Raw genomic sequence first — 22,117 nt, 5'->3', positions numbered from 1 at the left:
GCCGGTTACAGGCACGGAATATGCGGCCAATCCTTTGCAGTGGTGCTCCTACATGGCTGGGGTTTTAATTTGAAATATGCATGGAGACTGATTTTACAGTGTTACTTTTTCCTCTTTTAGCTTTGATTTTGCATCAACCTTTGACCAAAAGAAGTATAGGAGCCTCAGAAGAACAGGTGCACAGATTGGCATCATCATAACTGATTGGAATAATCCAAGGAATGGATTTACTGAGTCAAGCGGAGAGACTACATTGTATTATAGTTCTGAAGAAGCATACCTGTAGTATATAAAGTATGTGTAGAATCAAAAACTGGTAACTGTTATCTGGAATAGTTTTCGTGAGCAGGGAAGAAAAAAAAAAACCATAACATTGTGAATTGCTGTATTACAGAGCTCTGCAGGTTTATCTCCTAAACCAGACATCTACGGCATGATGATGCCTACACAACTCCTTGGCATGGAAAGTCATTAGTGGGAGCAGCGATAGTAGTATTGTTCCTAACAGTATTATTTTGGGTAAGGGTGACGGGAACTGTGGCCTGCTTCAGGTCAGTGATGCTCAGGTACTAGCACCAACAGATTTTCATCTTCTAACCAATGTGGCCCAAATACAGATCTTTAAATACCGTGAGGCAATTACCATAACATAAACGTGTCTCAGTACAAAGACACAGAGGCAAGGGGGCAATAATAATAAGAAAGCCAAGCAGTTCAACTATTGCTTCAGGCACTTGACATACAAAGCAAAGTTCTGAGATCATATCCCACATCACCACAACAGAAATGCGCTGCTGAGAAAATTCTGAATGGCAAAGACAGTCTTCCTATGCTAAAACTTGTCACTCTCTAGAAACATTACGCTGGAGTACTTCCCAAGTGAAGCAGTACACAGTGATTATTTGGTGTATGTTCAAGCAGACAAACGGGGTGAGGGATGACTTGGATTCCCAAAGAATTCTCACCCCTGAGGATTATCCAGAATCTCTCTTAAACCTGTATCCCGCGCTCATACTGGTATGTTGATTAGTGGTTGACTGGCAGGAGGAGGGAGAAACAGACCCTGGATGAAGACACTTGCCTGTCCTGGGCGGTGGGGGCCATTCTCACCCCATCCTTGGACTTCTCCCTTCTGTTTGCGCCTTCATGACAAGGAGACAGATGTGCCTGTCAGCATCAAGTTGGGGGGGAGGGCGCGGGGTGGGGGACAGGAAACACCAGCAGCCCTGCTTTTTCATCCAAGAGCAGAAGGTCTCCGAGTAGGCCTGGGCGGATTTCTGCTTGTATTTGCTGGCCAGAACTGTCCCGCAGCCCCTCAGCTGCTAGGGAGGCCGTGGAGGGGAGCAAGAATCCTTCCCACTTTCCCTAGTGGGAAGTAGACCCTGGCAGTCGGCACAGTGGACAGTAAGAATGGGCTCTTGCTTCCCCAAGAGGCTGAGATCGTGGAGGGCAGAGGGCACAGTCCATTTATCTCTGGCTATCTCGAGAGTCATCCACAGGAAGAGCTTTGACAAAAAAAAAAAAACTGATAATCCAAAGTGATTTCAAACAAAGACACACCAGTATGTCTGCCAAGGCCAAGATCTGCTGTCTGTATACCCTCCCTGTTTCCTCTTCCTCCTGAGCACACAGCTTGACTACACTTCCTAGCCTCTTACATTTCACAGATACGTACCACTCTCAGCCTGGTCCTTAAAGTGCCCCCACACGCAAGAGCCCATGTTCCAGCCTCTTCGACCAGCCTGATGCACACAACCAGGTGCAGAGGATGATGAACCACAAGACGGAAAGAGCCTGGGTCCCTGAGTCAGCACCTGGGGGAGCACTGCCTGCTAATCCAAAACAGTCGCATTGGACCTTTTGTAAAATCAATCAAGTTTACCATATCTGAGTCATGTATACATGTGGGCAGCCAGTGTTGCCTTTAATAATGCATCAATTGAAGCATATCCATCTGTTCGAGTCCCTGAGCATTTCCTCCACATCTCTTTGGTTCTCATCCCAGGTTGTGCACAGAAGCTTGTTTTAGAGCATCTCGAACTGTCACCCAGGGCCACCTCACCCAGGCTCCTGGGGCACACTCCTCTAGGGGGACGGTCCCCTCAGGAAAGCACACATTGAGACACTTCTGCAGTCCAGGCGCGAGAAAGCACAAGCTCACAATGGTGTGCTATGTATTCCGAGGCGTCCAGGAAGCCTGCTATGCTTTCTGAAGTTCAGTTTCTCGCATCTTCTAACTAGGCCCCTTTTATCAAAACTCCCTACTGCACACTCCATGTTATGCTTCCGGGGAACGTCTGGCTTGATACTGAATGGATGATTTATGACACCATCATTGCGCTGCATTGTGGAACTCTGTCATCTCAATTTCTGAACCCGGGTCCCTTTTCTGTTTACTTTTTGTTTGCCTTCAGCCCTCCTCCAGGTGCTATTGTGAGGAGATGCATTTAACGGCTTAAGAGTTTGGTTTTTATAAGTTACTCTGAGCCAAATTTCCCTTGTTCTCCTGCTCCTAGATGGAAAACAAATTGCATAAGGGAAATGGCTTTATAGTACCAGTCCTTAAATATTTTACAGGCAGAAATCTTGGTGGGTGGTTTGGAGGCTCAATTACCCTTCTCAGTAGAGGGTATAAATATCCCTGAGGGTTTACATAACAAACCCACGACGACTCCATGCCACTTAAAACTCTTAGTATTTACATCCAGCTCTGAAACCCATGACTCAGTGGCATTTGAGCATTCGAAAAAGAGTAAGACCAGCAGGATGGCACATGTGTTAAAACAAAATCAATCTACCCACCCGTCCATGTACTGAGAGACACAATAAAGACAGCTAAGCCATCGGATTATTAGGTGTAAGACATCACAATATTGAAGTTGCCCTCTTAAATATACTTTTTTTGGGGGGGGGCGGGGGTGGAGGTAAAAGGGAAGTCTTTGCAAGTGTTAGCTACTTAGAAGAAGCCAGAGCAGATCTGTTGTGATGCAGAATTAGGTGGCTACAGGGGGTTGCTGAGGTCAACATGGATTATAACTGCATTCTGTTGGACCTCATTTGATCCATCCGCAACCCTTGGAGGTAAGCACTATTATCCCCACTTTGTAGATATGAATATCAAGGCTCAGACAGGCTCAGCCCAGCCTGGGTCTGTGAGCTAGTACACAGCAGACATAGGATTTGTACCTAGGTCTATTTTATCCAAAGCCCTGTGCCTTTTCCACTTTAAGATACTGTTTCCTCTGTCAGGCCAGAGGATCACTGATGTCTACACACAAGGGGCAGTCTGGCAAGCCTTCTAATAGGAGCCAAGAAGGCACCTTGAGATGGCTCCTCTAGGAAATGCATTCCTTCAGGATGCATCCTGAAACCGAGTTTGAACTCTGACGGGTGGTGCTCCTACGCATAATTCTCTCTTTGCTATTAATATAGGAAAAAAGAATAAGGCAGCCAGTATGATTGGCTGGCATTGGTGGAGCCTCAGGGTTTGGAGAGCCCAGCATTCAGCTCCCCATGGAATTTTTTTTAAAGGCGGGGGGAGGGGCAGCCCAGAGAGCATTCCTAAGTTCAAGGGGCAGATCCTCTCTGCAGAAAAAAGATGCAGAACAGGGAACAGGTAGAAAGCCACAGAAAACTAAAGATCCAGTGCAACAAGGAATCGTTGGGTACCCAGAGGATGGGGCAATGGGGACAGACCTTCTGAAGAGATCAGATCTGATGGGTGGCTTCGAAAGGAGCAAGGGGAGGATGGATATAAAAGAAGACAAATGAATAGATAGCCCCCTACCAAATCAAGTCCTAAACAAGTGTTGGAAACAAAAAAAGGAAAAGATGAAGGCAAGAGTGGAAAGAGCTGGGGTGACCCATGTCACTGGGTCTGGAGTCCTTGTACATCCAGAAAGCCGGGGCACCTGGAATGTTCCAATACCGTTCACAGAGTTATACAAAGTGTGCTCTCCTAAATTCTGAGAAGGAAAGAAAAAAGTTTCAGTGCTATGTCTGTTTCAAGCTTTTATCAGCACTAATTCTAGCCCCCTTTTCCCTCAGAATTCTGAACAGAGGGAAAACAGACATTAATTAAGCAAAGCTTTATCTCCTTCTACTCTAATGAAAGCCAAGTTACGGTATATTTTTCCCTAAGATTTTTCTCCACTTAATGAAGACATTATCCCCGAGTTTTCAAAGTCACTTTACGAAAGAGCATTCGAGAGACATTAAAGTCAGTTTAAACTAAAAAGTCTTTTTGAAGTCAATAAACAATAAAAGAACAATGAAAAGAGAGCTTTTGATGGTGCCTTAGTCTAAAGTCTTTAATTTCTGTTTTAATCTACAGGATGCGTAAGTCTTGTATTCAAATATTCCTCACCTCTAGAATACAGTAAGCCTGAAGCAAGTTTTGTATCATGTTGTACATCTATATATGGGTATATGTGTATATGTACATACACCACACACATGCACATACATACATGCATACCTCCTTAACACGGATGGAGGTCAGCAGGAAGTTCTCCACTAGAAAGGGAAGTTTTAAAAGTTTTAAAATTATTTCCATTCTATCTCTTTGAAAATTAAAAAAAAAAAAGAAAATGGAATGTTTGGCTTTGAAATTTCATGACAAGATCAAAGACTATAATGCACATAGATTTTTCAAGGAATACATTATTAATAACACAGGCAAACACATAACTCATCAATAGCGTGGTCAAAAATGAGAAGGCAGAGGCCCTGAGCAGAGCCCCACGCAGGGCAGGGGCCAGGCTCCCTCTTGAGAGCTGCTCACCTGGGCATGACGCACAGCCCAGGCACTTCCTGCTGCAATAGCAGGAGGATTACTTAGTGCAGATGGAAGAAAGGGGGGGAACCCAAAACAGTTTAATTTGCCCCATGTGACAAGACGCCTTTTTATGTGTTACCCTATTTTTCTTTATTCAGGTGAAACTTATATATCATAAAATTCACCATTTTAACATGTACAATTCAGTGGCACCTAGTATGTTGACAATGTTGTACAACCACGACCTCTGTCCAGTTCCAGAACATTTTCATCACCCCGTGAGCAGTCAACTCCCTAGACCCCGGCCCTGACAACCACCAATCTGCACTCTGTCTCTATGGATTTGCCTATTCTGGGTATTTTATCTAAATGGAATCACTGAGTAAGTGACCTTTTGTGTCTAATGTGCTAGTCCCTTTCATTTAAAAAATAAATAAGGTCCATGAATGCAACTCTGAGCCTAAAGATCAGTTCTTCAAAAAGAAAAAAAAAAATCCATGAAACACAGAATACTTTAAAACACATAAATTGATTACACTACTGGTGCCCTCTGATGATGGGTATTATTTACCAAGGAGCATTTATAAGGGGAGCTTATTACCAAAACAGGTTGTGTAAGTGGAAAATATTAACACATTCCCGGAAAGCATGCTAAGTTAAGATATTATGGATCCATATGGTTATTAGTGAAAATGCACATTATTCAAGGATATTGTCCCAACCTTTGAGCTCCGGTCATGGGCTAAAACAAACAATTGTTTACCAAATCTTCCCTCAGGGCCACTTAGGGAAAAGGCAGGGTAGGCTGAGTGGTCTGTAGGCCTAGGACAGTATGATTTCCAATCCAGATTATTCATCCACTTGAGAAATGAGAATTTTTATGATTCTATTTCTCCTTTCCCTGATTTCCTTATTGAAGGTCCAACAACATATCCCCAAATCAGACTGGATAGCACAATGTCCATGTGTCCCACAATGGGACTGAATGGGGACCTATAGAGAACTGAAAGGGAGGGAGCAGCCCTTACCAGACCTCTCGAGAAATTAGGCCTCCCCAGGAAGAATGGGGGGCACACTGAAATGGGGTGGCGCTTACCTATTTACAGAGAGAGGGGGAAATACAGACAGATCTGGGTTCAAATCCTGCCTTGGCTTCTGACATGGCCTCTAAATCACACCTTTATCCTCTAGAAAATGGGCATCACCATTAAGATTAAATGAGATATGGGCACAGAGTAGGCACTCAATAAATTCTAGCCACTTGGCACTATCGTTCCTAGGCCGTCACTTGGTCAGGGTGCTTTGTGTGGACTGTAAGACCATGATTACAGACCTCAGGCCATACTTTCCTCCCTCCCTCCCTCCCCACGTTCTCCCTCTATTACTCTCCCTTCCTTCTTTCCTTCCTTCCTTTCAATTGGGTTTAGTGTTGGATACACCAGTGAAGCTAAGTAGGGAGTCTCTAAGGATTCCCTACACCATGTCTCTCCCAGACGGGTCAGTGCAAGCTGTTCCTAGGCCCTGACCAGGTTCTCATTGATGCTGGTGTGCTCTGATCAGCTTCATCTTCTCCACGACAGGCCACTACCTGTGTCTTCCAGGTTCTGATCTCCAGACCAAAAAGCTGAGACTTCAATTCTATGGGAGGGGGAGCATGGCAGCTCCACCACCATCACACACTGAACATGACCGCGCTGAGGTCCAAAGGTCCACAGTGTGAAATCAGGGAGTTTGACTCAACCTTTTCTTATCATCCAGTTGACTGCCTGCAAACAGGGCCCCATTATAAAAACACTCCTTTAAACTCTTTACCTGAACACAAACCTTAACTAACCTAACACGTGGCAGCCCTGGAGCGAAGTAAGCATGAGAACTGCCTGAGTTTTATGGGTCAGAGTGAGAACCGGAGAACAAGATTCTACAGATTCTACAACCGCAGAATCAAACAAGATTTGCTGAGAACTTACTATGTACCAGATCGGTAAAATGTGTCCAGGCCCTTTATCTCCTCAGCTCCTCTCATTGTTGGCTCCTAGGCATCCTGCCAACCCTTACCGCACTCAAAACAAAACAAAGGACCAGTCACCTATATTTATGAATAACGACAGCTGCTCAGCATGTCTGGACAATGTTGGGTAGCTTCTTCTTGTATGAATTTAAAGAACAATTATGCTGCAGAGCATACAGAAATCTCCAGCCATGTGTAAATTTGCTGTTTTTCAAGGGTTGTCCTTTTTAGCCAGCCTGGCATTTCATCAAGCATCGTAAAGGAATTTCTTCAATGAGGCTTTCCCACAGAGGGACAGCACCTCCCCACACTTGTAAGGGCACCTCACACTTGAAATACCCCCCTGCGTTCTAAAAAGAAGGCCAGTCTCAAATGCAAAAGTCCTCAGTGCTGAGTCCTTATTTTCTTTCCTGTTTTCCTTCTGGCACGGCAAGACCAAATCTGCTTCTGTGAGCCCAGAATTGCAGTGGGATATGGATTTGACACGAGGCAAACACCTCCCCTTAGCAAAGGCAAATAAAACAAAAGTTCAGCAAGCCTCAAAGCCAGAGTGCATAAATGTCACTGAGCCTGGCAAGAGGGGCCATCAGAGGACACTTATGAAATCACCGTTCTCCCGGGGTGCTGGGGAAAGGTTACCGTGTTGCGTTCAGAGTATGTGCTGGGGGGTGGGGGGGCGAGTGCCGGAAAAACAGCAGGGACCACGGGGCAGGACCCCGGGAAGTGGCGTGGGCCGGGTGTTCTCGGCGCGCACCCTGGCGCACCTGCCGCCGCCTCGCTTCTCCAAGCTAATCAAGGGAAACGTAACTAGTCCAGGCGGCCGGGCGAGTTTACAACAACTGACAGTAACTATAACATACGCCAGTTTGTATTAAGATGTTATTGCACCTTTCCAGTTCTAATCACCAATTATGACTCTATTACTCCTACTTGGCAGTTCATCTGCTCCTGCCTCGCTCAGGGCGACTTGGAGACGGACCTCTGATCCCCCGGTTCCACTTCAGTGGGCACCCAGCACGGCGGCTGTCATCTGCACACACTGAAGAGCTAAGGCATGGCTTTTGCTGAGATAACTGTACCTGACCTTACAACAATTTACTAAGGAAATACCTGCTTAATAGCAGTGTGAGTGCCGTTTCCTTCATGCGCACACCGGCACTGCAGATTAGCGACAACAGGATAAATCTATGGCCGGCTCACCAGACACTTCATTAAATCACTGTTCTCTTGCCTTGTAGCGCGCTAATAGAATCACAGCCCTCGTTAGCTACTGAATAAAAGATCAATCACAGACTTTGAAAGCTCTTGCTACCAGCTTCCAGAGGAAACAAGGGGAAAAAAAAAAAGGAGAGTGAGCAAGAGAGAGAGAGAGATATTTAGGATCATCGCTGAGATTCTGAATGGCCTCGCTGCAAGTTGCTTAAATTACCTTTTCCACGACTGACTCGAACTGCAATACTCAGAGGAACTTGTTAAGCCTGCTTTCAAGAGCAGCACTCTAATATATGACTGCGAGACCCTGGTCAAAAGTTCATAATGTGCATATGTAAAAAGGTACTAAATTGCCTGAGGGCTAAAACCAGAGGAGTTTAATTGTAGCAAAATGCTGAAAATGGTCTGTTGAGGGTCCTTCTATTGGGATACTGCTGGGTCTGGCTGATTGAAGTACAGAACATAAAAGCCTTGCAACAATATTTCCTTAAATGCTGGGGAAACTGGCAGCAGTTGGTATTGCATGAATGTTGTGGTTGAAGAAAAACATTTTCCTCCCCTAAAATAAATAGAGTATTAAGAACTGCTCCAGCCCATAATTCTAAAGCATGACGGAAAAAGGGAGGGCTCAATGATAATAAATAAGGTATAATTCATAGGGCATGTCCAATCTCCTCCAAGTATATTTTTACATGGGGTGCAGTGAAGGTATTCAGGCATGACCTGCAAGGGTTTGGGGGGGCCGTGAATGGCTCTGATTTTGAAAACAGCTTTGCACGGCTCCTGGCTGCCTCGCCATTCTCTGTGTTAGGCGTACCCAAGTGGGGATCCCTGCCGGCCCTGTTTGGCTTGTCTTTATTTCTTCTTTCATTAAATCAGATCTCGAGTTTCAGCTACACACACATTTGGCTTGTGCGGATGGGTTTCTCAACCCAGAATTCCCCACCTTCCCCAGATACACTCCTACCTTTTTTCCCCTTTCTGGCCTTCCTAATTAGTTCCTCATTTGGATGAGTGACAATATGAGTTGAGTGGCTGGTGACTCAGATGCTAGGAGGGCCTGTGTTAAATATAGGACACCCAGGAGAAGCTAGAATTTACTAGGTGGGCTCTCTGATTTGTAAGAAGTGTGTGTGAAAGGTATAGTTTTCGTGGAGAGTGAAATACCCATGTGCCATTTTAATCAGGTTTTAAAATATCTGTATCAAACATGGAATTCCACACATACGTTGCAGCACCAAACTCACATGAGGGCAACACAGTATGGTTGGTTTGACAACCATGAAGGCTGTGCTAGTCAAGTATGAAACTTGAGCCACCGCGTGGGTTATATCTGTGCCTAGAATTTGACAAATGAGATTAGCAATATCCATATCCTTACTGATATCTTCGATCAGCATTATTCTCCAAGAAAAATACCTTCCAAACTTGGAGGGAGAGGCAAGTGATACTTCCTAATATAAAAGAACAGACTAAAAACTCAGACAAAGCACCTATTTAATGTTGAACCCTGCATTGCTCCAAGACTGCTCCACCTCATCGGTCCAGCCCTCAAAGGTCACCTGGATTGGTTCAGAATATACTGCATTTCATAGTCTAAAAGGGGTCAAATCTACTCTCGAGTTCTTCAAAAGCAAAGATGTAGCAGGTCACTGGACGTGCCCCCCCATGCTGCACCAGTTTTTTTCTCTTGCAAAGTGCAAATCCGAGTTATTCGGGCCCATGTTCTACAGAAGGAGCAGGTAGCTTCCAAAAGGCTAGTCCGCTTGACCTCCAGTCTATTATCCTTAAGTGCTGGAGAAATCTGGGCACTTGAAGCACGAGTATTTGAGGAAGAAAGAATAGAGCACAGAAGGAGTACACTGCAAGGTGGGTTCTCAAGTAGAAAACTAAGAAAACGATAAAGCGCAAGTTGCCCCCACAGCCCTCAGGAATGTCAGACTTGGTAGGCCACTGGCACTCCCCATCCCGTGATTCCCTCCAGGCTTCGGGTTGTCCATCTCAAAGGGCAGGATTGGACCTATCCTTACCATGCGCCACTCTCTGATTCCCGGCCATGGGTTCCCAAACCACAGAGGAGCAGGTGGGCTCCTTTGGCAGCAATACCATGCTCCATCCATGGTGCCGCTCCCAGAAACCACACTCAGCCCTGGGGTTGGGGCCGGAGCCTGTGGAAGCATTGGCGTGCTCTGGGGTGCATCTCAGGGAAGCAGTGAGATGCAGTGGGGAGGGCACATATGTCAGATGCTCAGCTCTGCCCCTTACGAGCCATGTGACTGAGGCAAGGCACTCAAGTCCTTGATTTCCTCATCTCTAAAATGGGCATAATAATCTGCAACTTATTAGGTTCCTGGGGGAAGTAAAGTAATTGAAATGACATATAAAACATACCCGGCCCACTGCCTGGCACTCAGCAAAATGCTTCTTCCCTACTCTCCTGTCCCTCCCGTGTAACCCTGAAGACAGTCCAAAGGATGCTCAAATGAGAACACCATAGACAGGCCCATCCTAAAAATATGGTTGCAGATTTCAATACAAGTGCAATGAAAAACCATGTGGACTCTCTGGGGATGACCGTATTCCAAGAAGAGCTTTATCTAATATTGCTGCCCATACTTAAGAGGCAACTCAAATATATGAACAGATGAGACTTATTATAAGCTAACAGTGTGTATTTAGATGCACGTTTACAAGCTGATCACCCAGAACCTATAGAAAAGCATGAACATGATATTCGTGACTCACTGCTTCCATCCTAAGCCAGCTTCTTAAAGACAAACCGAAGACTTCGAAGGCCACCTTGAGAATTTGTGGGCAGCTTTCACTTTCTCGGGTTAGTAACTGATGCTGCACCTGTATGATATGCATTTCCATTTCCTTTTGCTCAAGTGTACTCCATCCCCACCCCCATCACTGCCCCCCCCCCATGTGAAAAGAATGAATTCATACAAAATGTCACAATGAATGTGTGAAGGGACAGCAGGGAGGCCAGAGTGACAGGGTCAGAGTGATATCCAGGGGAACAATGACACTCAGTTTAATTCCATGCTTTAATACTATGTGAAAAAGTGTGTACTAAAATATCCTTGGGCGCCTGGGTGGCTCAGTTGGTTAAGCGACTGCCTTCGGCTCAGGTCATGATCCTGGAGTCCCGGGATCGAGTCCCGCATCGGGCTCCCTGCTCGGCAGGGAGTCTGTTTCTCCCTCTGACCCTCCCCCCTCTCCTGCTCTCTCTCTCTCATTCTCTCTCTCAAATAAATAAATAAATAAATCTTTAAAAATAAATAAATAAATTAATTAATTAATTAATTAAAATATCCTTAAAAAATAATAATAAACTATCCCTGATATCAGCAAAATCCCCGTCACCCACGGATGGAGCTGCTGTGTGGACTGGGTTTTATGGACACTAGAGAAACGCAGCCTGCTGCAGGATTACCTTCCCGGGAAGTCATGCAGCCTCACTTTATGAATATTCTGTGTCATTTCCATATTCGGGGGTCCCTGTGTTTAACTCATCGCTTGAGTCCGGAGTCCTACAAGCTAGTGGTTTCCAGCGGAGCAAGTTAAAGCAGCAACCATACTTGATTAATTCAGAGAGAGGAGAGAGAGCCAAAGTGTATATTTAGTACTTTTCTAGGAGAAAATTACTTTGGATTTGCATAAAGAGAAACAATTAGGTATTTCTCTCTCAAAATACTTTTTAAAAATCTGGCTTTCTTGAATATCCCTGACTGTAAATGTCTATAACACTATGTGTACAGGGCAGGCAGATGTCTTGTATGATGCAGAACCTACCTATGAAATTCCAAGCTCTACCACCCCCACCCCCAACACAGACCCCCAGAGGGCTTCAGTACCAACCATAATGAGAGGCAAAGGAGTTGTGGCTTTTTGTCCTAAATAGCCAGAAATTACTGAAACTGAGAGGTAAAGACTTTCAAAATGAAATAGATTCTAGAACTGATCAGTGAAGATCTCTATAAGCATCAAAGCCACACCCAAGTTACTATGCAGCTAAATAACAAATAAGGGTAAGATAATCAAAGACGATTCTGAGATGTTCTGAAATTGGTTTAGAGAAGCCCTGCCTGTTATGTACTGTATCTCGGGACTCTAAAGTCTCGTCTTGCAATTTTTCATATGTAACATCAAGAAGGCCTTCGGGTGGGGGGTGTGGGGGAGGACCTGGCTGGCTCAGTTGGAAGAACATGCGACTCTTAATCTTGGGGTTGTGATAATAATTATTATTATAAGCTTTTAAAAAATAAAACCACAATGCTTAACTCCCAGGCCACTTTGATATATCCCGGGATGGAAGAAATATGCATCCATTCAAAGTACTGGAAAGGCCATTTTAGTTAAAACATGAAATAAGTGAGAGTCTCAAAGTGCCAAGAAAACTCTCTCGGCATGAACCTGAATGAAACAGTCTCTTGACATTTCAGGGTCCCGTTTCTTGATCTCTAAACTAATGGGCTTGGCCTGCATAATTGCCAAGGCGATGGCAGGACTGTGGTCACCTGAGATGACCAAAGGGAGCCTTAGTTCATCCTACCACGCCAGCCGCTTGTCGATCAGTTCTTCCAAAGTCATCCGCTGGCCTCCGTTTAGGAACTGCGATCCATTAGTTTACTAGTATTATCCCTCTAGGTTATAATTAATAGTAGCAACTACCCTGGGAAAACTTCAAGTAGTCGTGTAAGTGAAGTCAATTAAATACCGAAGTGACACAGGGAATGGAAATTGTTGGAAATAAAGGGTTTTCTTCTTCCCCTGGCCCAATAAGGATGTACTAATCATTCCGTTGTTTTCCCCCCAAGCCACACACAAGTGAAACATAGCGCCACCTATCAAGAGCCTTCAGGGCTCACATGAGTTTATATATGCATCCCTGTGTGTGTATACATATAAATGTAAACATACATATGCTTTGTCAGATTGTCTTTCTTGTATTAATGCCAAAAAATTAGGTGACTTACGTTCTGTTTATTTTTCAAAAGCTGCATAATAATAAAATTTAAAATGATATATATATATGAGATGAAATAAACATGTAGGTCAAACAATGCTGTATCAACAAAACAAAACACTCCAGGGACAGGGAACAGGGAAGGGTAGAAGATAAATACTGAGACAGAGTCAAGCTCAACCAGAGCAAGCTATGTACCCTTCACCTCTGGGGGGACTCCTTAGTTTCCTCATCTAGAAAAGGGGACCTTTCATGTGTCTTCCAGCATGGAGAGTCCAGCAGAAGATGTTAAGTTCACGGTCCTTTTATACGTACCTTCTGTGATCTTCATGACTATTGTAAAAGCAGAGAGTCTTTTAAGAAGAGCTATCAAGATTTCCCAAAAGAAAGCTTAGCACTGGGGGAAAAAATAATTGTGAATTAAAAAAAAAAAAAAGAAAGAAAGAAAGAAAGAAAAAAGAATTTCTGTATTTCCATCCACTAACTTTGGTTGAATTTACCTTCACTCACTCAGGACAAACGTGTAAGTCATGAAGTGACCCCGGCACAGTGAAGCTCTGTAGGCTAAAACCTGTGATGAGTCATTACTTTGAAAGAACCTAGAGAGCAAGGAGCAAATCTGGACTGAATGAGAAAACTTTTTGCTGTTTTATGCAAAGTGGTGAAATGGCATATCTACAAGAGAGCTTTTGCTACCTCGAATAAATCCCGCTTCAGAAGAGCCGTCATCTGAGAACCGAGGAAGGCCTTGTTAAGGCCTTTAATGAGGACAGCAGAAACGAACGAACAAAAAGGGGGCAGACAGACACACACACAATCACAGAGAACACTACCAGCCAGTCTGAACATATGCCAACTCCCCTAAGTGCACAGATTAGAATCGTAGGATGGGCACACAGTGCATGACATCTCAACATCGAATAAAACCATCCTGCCAGGGGCCTCACTTAAGAAAATGCTTGCAGAAATGCTGCCAGCCCACAAGGGGATGTGCATCTTCTCTGTTCGCAATGCAAACAGCTCTTTATAAGGATGATCAGTCAATGCTGCGTGTGCTAATTTGATAGCTCCGTCATCAGATGGCATTGCAAATTTCATTACATATTTTAAGTCATGTTAACATGGTTTGTTAATGTTGGTATTCACTAAAAGGCCACAGCTATTTAAATAATGAATAGGCATAATTTTTATACATATTATGGAAGTGACACATGTGGATATTCTAAACATTCTTTTCTTAGAATCTGTCCTACATCATTAAGTGTCATCACTAGAAAGATATATCAAGATGTTTCTGAGACACCACCGATTCACAATTCTAATAGTCATCTATAAACAACATACCTATCCGAAGGAAAAATACTTTAAATTATGTTAAAATATAGCCCCATATCACCTCTAGCTGATATCCCTAAGGCAAGAATTTAATGCTACTGCTTTAGAAAAGACAGGACAGTATTTGTTAAGCACTAAACAAAACTTAAATGTGAGGTATCTTCCTTTACTTGTTTGTTTATGCATGCACGCATGGGCATATCAACAAATCCATCCACAAATGTATATATCCCCTCTGTATTCCTGCCCATTTACCTTCCCTGTTCAGTGAACACATTAAAAGTTGTTTCTCCTTCTAGTTCTGCAACATTTATCTCCTGGCCCCTAATACTGCCTTTGTATAGGCTTACAAAATTTCTAAAAGGCCAACTCTTTCTGCCTACCTATTGGTCTCTAGGCTAAAAAACAAAACAAAACAAAACAAAACCTCTTCTTCCCAACTCACTTTCTTGCTGGCATAAAAATGGCCTCTCTGAAGCCCAGACACAACCTGGAGCCAACAGAGGCCATCAGTGGTAGGGATTTGGAACTTGAGCACTTGAGCCCACTGGAAAGAGCTCGAATCTCCACTCTACTGCCTTTTGGTTATGTGGCCTTGAGCAGGGTATTTATTTATCCTGACAAGCTTCCCCAGCAATAACAGGGAATACCAATCTTAAACAATGTGAGAAACGGATAAGGTACACAGCATGAGTCCTGGAAGACAGCAACTGCTCAATGAATGTTAGCTTTTTGTGGGTCATTCCCCTCATCATAGTCTTATCGCCATCATCATTAACATTAATAGGACACTGTAAGATCCCAAATCCTCAACCAGGCCCTCGGTGGCCTTTTTTTTTCCCCCTTCACCTCCTGCATAGCTCACCACAAATCCATGTGCATTAATAGAGTCTGTGCTAGAACACTGACATTTTTATTTAAAATTAGAAATTTTCTTCTTCATGAGTCTTTGCATAAATTTTGATTTTTTAAAATATTGCATTAAATATTATCTTGATTACTGAGGTTGTCTTTTTTTTTTTTACCACACCCTTAATTTTGTCCCTAGTCCTGGCCTCCACCCTATAACACTGCTGCAAAGTCTACCTGAAATGTTCTCTTGTTTGTGTCTACAATTTCACCTCCCGTATGTCCTTCAAGGCCCAGTAAAGACGTCGTCTCCATTCTGCAATTTTATGTGACTACTCTTACATCAACCCTCAAAGTAGAAAACACTGTAGGACCAGTGGTGCCCATGCCTCCTCACGCCAGCGTTCTTGACATCTCTGCCCTGTTCAGTGTAAGCGCCCATAGGCCAGGGATCATGATTTGCTCACTTTTGCATTTTCTACCCCCTGAGGCAGCTCACGAGGCACTCAATGAACATTTGTCAGATGGGCGCAGATCAAACAGTTCTACAGTGGCAATTTTCAAAGGACAGACTGCTATTTAGTGGGCGGTAAAACTGGGTCACAATCATCACTTTAAAAAATGAAATACAACCAAGATGAAAACAGCAGACAACACTGCCCGCAGTTAGAGGACTATTTCATAAAATGTTTTGTTTCAGACACACACGTACATGCACATGATACATGAAGACACACATACGTGCATAAGCTTAAGGATACATACATTGGGTTGTGACATAAAACATCTTTGGTGGTAATCAAAAAAAGTTTGAAAGACACTGTTCTGGACCAACAAGAGGACATCCGGACCCATCATGTACGACCTGCCTGGCCACAACAATACAAGCGTTTCAAAGTCATCCAACTCCTCCGAAGTTTGTAAAAGAATCAGATTAGCAACATCCTCAGAGACCAATCCTGGATAACTGAGAAACCCTAGGATATCAGAACAGACTTGCAGAGGAATTTCTTCAGTATTAGTTAAGAAATGAATACTGGTCTTTATTAAATAAACAACACATTTTTCTGGTTGAAATAATCATCACAAAAACTTGGTGACAAAAATTGCATGTGGTGAAATTGAGATTTCCCCAACCTAAAAGTTTGGTTTGGTGGGAATAACTGATACAAAGAAAAACTCATGAGACAAAAGCTGTAAAATATGGTGTGTACAGAAAACAGATGATGAAATCTTCACTGTACAATACATCTGGGCAGGGGGAAAGGTCCTGGTGAAAAGAATTTCAGTAAAATATATTATTTTAAAAAGCAACAGCTTAACTATCTATGTATCAAGTTTAAAAACTTGATCAAGGTATTTAATTGACTTAATGGAATTCACCCTATATTAGACTACCATGAAAAAAATTGATCAGTGTTAATATAGTTCTGATTAAAATGTTTTATTCATAAACAGAGTTAAAAAAAAAAAAAAAGGAAAGAAAGAAAGAAAAGCCTCAGGATCAAAAGAGCAGGCTGAAATAGCTAGTTTTATCTTCTCCTACCCCCAAGCAGATTTTCTAAGGGTGCATGCCTATCTCATGATATAACAAAACCATTTATCGAGTACTTACTGTCTGCAAGTGTCCATGTGCACTGTGATTGCTAGCTAGCTCTTGTCATCTTTATAAACCATCTTATATGAATTAAATACGAAATAAATAAATTTTTCACAAAGATATATTTAAGATGTAAAAAGCTAACTGGAAAGCAATAATGGGCATGGGAGAAAGACGGTAGTGAAGAAATAGAAAGAAAAAGACCAAAAAAGTAGTAAATATATGCTTCTTAGGTCCTTGAAGAATTGTGATTACATGCATACACATACATGAACACATACCTATCTGATTAAAAGGTTCTACCCTCTGGGCAGCTGGGGTACCGCTTGATAGCAAACAGTATCTAGTGTCATGTTAATCATTACAAGGACAAAATGTGGAAATACAGATGAAAGTTTCCCCAAATCCTGAGGACAGGATGGTTTTATTAAAAGATCCATTTTCTCAAAGCGTGTTGCATCGTCTCTTTGGTTGGGTATGGATGATTCAGAAATATGTCTAGAAGTGCAGACCAAGATAAAGTTGCTTTTAGTCTGGTGTTATTAACAGATTTAAGGGGATATGCCTGTACTTCAACCTAAATCGCTTTATTAATTCATATTTGACCTGCTTCCAAAGTCGGATTTAAGGTGACTAAAAGAAAGAAAAAGCCTAGAATAAGGGGAACAAAACATAGAGCTACTAAAAACCAGAGGAAGTTGACATGCTCACCATTAGCATTAATATGGTTTGAAAAGGCACAAAATTGGACCAGGGCTCCAGCAATATGTTATAATTTCATTACCAAGCGGAAGATAGAATGGTAGTTCCTCAGGGGTTCTCCTTGGGATTTGGAGTGGAAAGGGCACTGCTAACGTGCCAGGGCATAGCTTCACGTGTTTTACAATCAAATAAGAGACAATATCCCCAACAAAAGCTTCTTGTGTAGTCTTAGACATCAGTAAGACCTCAGGAAAAGCTCTTACTTCTCCCCATTTCAAAGAGAAAAAGAAGATCCGAGGTCCAGAGATGTAGTGTGATGTGCCCATGATTACAGATGTCACTACAAGGAAGGGTGGAGCCAGGGAGCCCGGTGTCTCCAGCATCAAAGCCCAGGCACAGCCTCTGTGCTAACATCAGGAGACACTCTTCTTCCACAAAACAGATGAACTCGCTCTTCTTGGTTCCTACCCACCCTGTACCGTTGGTGGTGGATGGTGGGAAACAGAGGCACAGACACATAAAAGGTACTTAGAACAGGTGAGTTCTGATAAATGTGAGCTGTGGTTTTTGTTGTTATTGGGCTTTGTCCTCTAGGCTCACAAACATATGCTCACTAGGGGAAAATTCACAGTGAGTCTCCCACACTGTATCGAATACATTTCAGATCTTAACATTACAGACTAACATGGAGGCATAGCGATGGAAGACATGGCAAAGGTTAGCTTAATTTTTTTTTCATTTTTCATTTTATTTATTTATTTTTTTATTTGGCTTTGGATGAAAGAGGCCTCCACTATAGATTTAAATATGAATCCGACAGACCCTTGAGCCTGGCAGTGAGACAAAATGGCACTGGAAGATGCAGTATGCAAGCTTAACGTGGAGAGGAAAGCAAACTGCAACAGAGAAAAGACCCTTCCAGGTCCAGGATAAAGGAATTTGGTATGTTCCCCAACGTTTCATGCATAGAAAGACGCCAGCTCAGTCCTAATGGTTTTAACAGAGAGAACAAAAGAAGAAATCTATATTATTTTCAGGACTGGAACAAAAGAAGAAATCTATATTATTTTCAGGACTGGATACATTCCAGAAGCTAATTCTTCTGAAATATGTTGTATTTTTTTTTTCTTTTAAACATCTTCTTAATGCCTTCTTTATAGGAAATGTGCTCAGAGCTAACACTGAGATTTTGGCCACGCTAATTTCACTACATGGTCTTCTACGGTTATAGAGTCAACAAAGAGACAAACGACACATCGCACACACAAAAGCCAACAAGAGATTGTTATGCTCTAAGAAGGAAAACCAGACTTACTGCATTCACCTGCCCAGGAATATTAAAATATCAAAAGAAAATTTAAGTTCCCTGATTTTACAGTTGTTTTTGTTTTTTTTTTTTCTTCTAAAGAGTGAGAATACTAAGAAAACATTATGCAGGTCTCAGTAGTTGATATACAGTATTTTTTTTGGATCTGGCGAATATACTTTTTATAACTTTTCTGTGCAAGGAGGGACAGCTCAGATTACTTGGACACTCTTACTGTTTATTCTTCCCCTTTTTGAGCAGTCAGAAGAGATTTCTCTCAGTACTTCAAATAAATAAGATACCCAGCTGAACAAACACCATATATTCCTGTGGATTACTTTGGCTTCTTAAAGAATATTTCACTTTCTTTTTTCAAAATGTAAATGATTAAAGAGACCCCATCATATGAAACTCAAAGATGAAATGTTTCCAAGTGGTGCAGATTCTATACAAGGTGGTATGTGGAGAAACAAAAGCCTCAGCTCAGTAAAAAACCTTGATATTTCACAGGGGAAATTAGACTATTACTAAACAAGATACTTTACTTACACATTTTAAAGGAGAGGTTTTAGAACATGAACACATTCAGAATCACTCTGTTCAACGTTCAAAATCAATCTCTACAATATTTTCTGAAAACTGCAAAATAGAAGTGTTTGTTTTCCCTTTACATTGCTACTTAAAAAACAAAACAAAACAAAACAAAAAACCCAAAACCAAAACAAGAAATCGTGCAGACTATACATAGTCTGGAATAACAATAATATTCTACGTGGGCTTTGAAATGATCGCTGAGCCTTATCTAGCTTTATGGCTTAAAAAAAAAGTCCAGGGTCCCTGGCCAATTTTTGAAACTTGAATCAAAACTCGGCAATACATGTTCCTTTAGAAAGAAAATTTGGGCCATCGATTAACATGGCCCCCTCCACTAAAGCAACAACAAAATAAATATTTGACTTTAGGAAACATAATCCACATGTTTCTTTATTCTTTTCATAAGCTTTCTTATTAAAGGTCTAAATCTTATCTCCCATCATGAGGCAGAAATGCATAAATATAGAAAAAAGAAAATGGGTGCATCTGATACCTCTCTCAGCCCAGAAAGAGGGAAGAAGACAAGAACACAGAAAGAACGCAAACAGGAGAGCAGCAAGGCAAACATCAACGTGTCATGGATGCATGCTATGGCATGAGGCCAAGAAATATCAAAGCCTGTGAGTAAATCTGCCACCATATAAGCCTACCAAAAGGCACTGGAAAAACCCAACGAAACTGAACTTGTCAAGTGTCCCCTGCCTCCCAGTCTCTGTACCACTGTGAAATCCTCCCCCTGTGAATGTGGGTCACACCCAGTGACTTGCTTCTAACAAACGGAATGGGCAAAAGTAGCAAGATGTCACTTCTGTGGTTAGGCTGCAAAGGGCCGTCACTTCATCTTGCTGGTAGATCATTTCCTCCCTGCCTTCCACACTCGGACAAAGCAAGTGCCATGTTAGGGAGGCCTGTGTGGCAGCGGACTGAGAGAGAAGCCTCTAGCTAACTGCCAGAGAGGAACCCAAGTGTCCAATCTGCTAGGCCACAGGGAGCTGAATCCTGCCAATAAGCACGTGACCTTGGAAGTAGACCCTTCTCCAGCTGAGCCTTCAGATGCTTACAGCCCAGCTCACACTGTGAGTGCAGCCTGGGAGCTGAGCCAGAAGCAGAGGACCCAGTGAAGCCACGCCCAGGGTTCTAGACCTACAGAAACTAGAATGTAATTAGATGGGGTGTATATTTATAAAAGGGCATAGGCTGAAACAGGTGCTTGTGAGAAAAAAAAGAAATTCTATACGCTAGGTCAGATTACACCCTGATTCAAACCTCAGATCCCTTCATTCTGCTTCCCTCCACTATGGCAAGTCTAGACGGGTATGCATTTCTGATGGCCTCGCCTCCGGCTCATGACCATTAACCGAGATGCAGTTGGCTTTATTGCAAGTTTGGACCTTTGGGGTCTTCTGGGCCAGTCATTCCCAAGTGCAGGCCCGGCACTTTCAACAACAACACAACAGTGACACAGTCATGAGTTTTCCAGAAGTTGAATGTATTCCACAATTGGGTCCTGTTTATAGTTTTTGGCTTTAAAATACCCATTCCTTAAAAGTCAGTGATGATAGTAGACGGTAGTAGGTTTGTTTTTCATGGTTTCAGAATTAAAAGAATGAATCTACGTTAGTATCCCTTTCTTATTTCCTTTTGAATTATACTGCTCTCCAAAATCCATAACCCACAGGACCATTAATTTGGTCAACTGACTCATTTTACAGATAACAAAACTGAGGCCCAGAGAGGGTAAACGACTTGCTCAGAGACACACAATTGTTTGATTACAGCAAACCCTAAAATTAAATTGAGACAAGAGACAGAGGTGTAAACCCAGGAGCCTAGAGCCCGGCACTTAGTAGGTCTGCACATGATATGAAAACTTCCACTCATTTTCAATGTGCTGCTTTCTTAGAGTCACAAGAAGGGGTAAGGGTGGGTGTGGGTTTCAGTGTCTGAGCAATCCGGCACACCAGATTGGAGCTGTCGTTATTGCTGCTGAACACACACATTACTGTCCACCTCACAAGGAACGATCAGCACGTCCGGTGAACTATAGGAGTGTCACTATCCGCAGAAGACACAGTGCAGCACCATCGTCCCGGGGCAACGCAAGCCCCCAGCATCTGTCTCCTCGTGCTGGCCTCCGATGCCCACACTGCGCTCCAGCCAAAAACCACTGGAAAGAAGCATGAAATTGGAGAAAAGGAAACCGAGAGGGGAGGATCAAAGGCAGCACCACGGACTTAAAAGCAATAAAAGAGCTGGTGAGAGAGTGGGGACCAGCCCGCGCGTTACCAAAACACTGGCAGGGGTGCAGGAGAAAGGAAGGGGAGGAAGATAAAACTAGGAGAATTTCAAATCTTGGCTAAATGTTCATTAAATGATTTGTCACACATATTAAGGCCAGATAGTCACTTTTTCCCCTCTCGGGTGCTCATTCAGGAACACAGGCCTAAGCAGACTGAAAACGCTGAAAAACAAGGCAGAGAAATGCCATGATGAGAGGCTACAGCCTCACAGAGCCAAGAGTATTTCCCTTCCCTTTGTCTTTAACAAGAAAGGGCCCATCTTCCCTCAAAGCTAAGGTGTGCCTTCAAACAGGCAGCTGGTGGGGGAGAGGGGGGCGCCTGGCTGGCTCAGTCTGTCCAGCATCCAACTCTTGATTTGGGCTCAGGTCACGAGTGCGATGGAGCCTGTCCTGGCAGATCCAGGAGTTGGGGGGTGGGGGCTGGGACCAGCACTTGCCCAGGAGTTGGGGGGTGGGGGCTGGG

At 43.1% G+C, this 22,117-nt stretch overlaps 1 protein-coding gene across 1 annotated transcript in view; it reads right to left on the bottom strand.

Annotated features, from left to right (window-relative positions):
* Positions 1 to 22,117, bottom strand: part of WWOX (WW domain containing oxidoreductase) — a 956,041-nt gene that overhangs the window by 640,410 nt on the left and 293,514 nt on the right. The window lies entirely within an intron of this gene.

The sequence above is a fragment of the Neomonachus schauinslandi genome, chromosome 16 (genome assembly GCF_002201575.2).
Source record: "Neomonachus schauinslandi chromosome 16, ASM220157v2, whole genome shotgun sequence".
In the NCBI taxonomy this organism is placed as follows: domain Eukaryota; kingdom Metazoa; phylum Chordata; class Mammalia; order Carnivora; family Phocidae; genus Neomonachus; species Neomonachus schauinslandi.
Note: the sequence above shows the minus strand (reverse complement) of the source record. Positions and strands in the feature narration are given on the sequence as shown.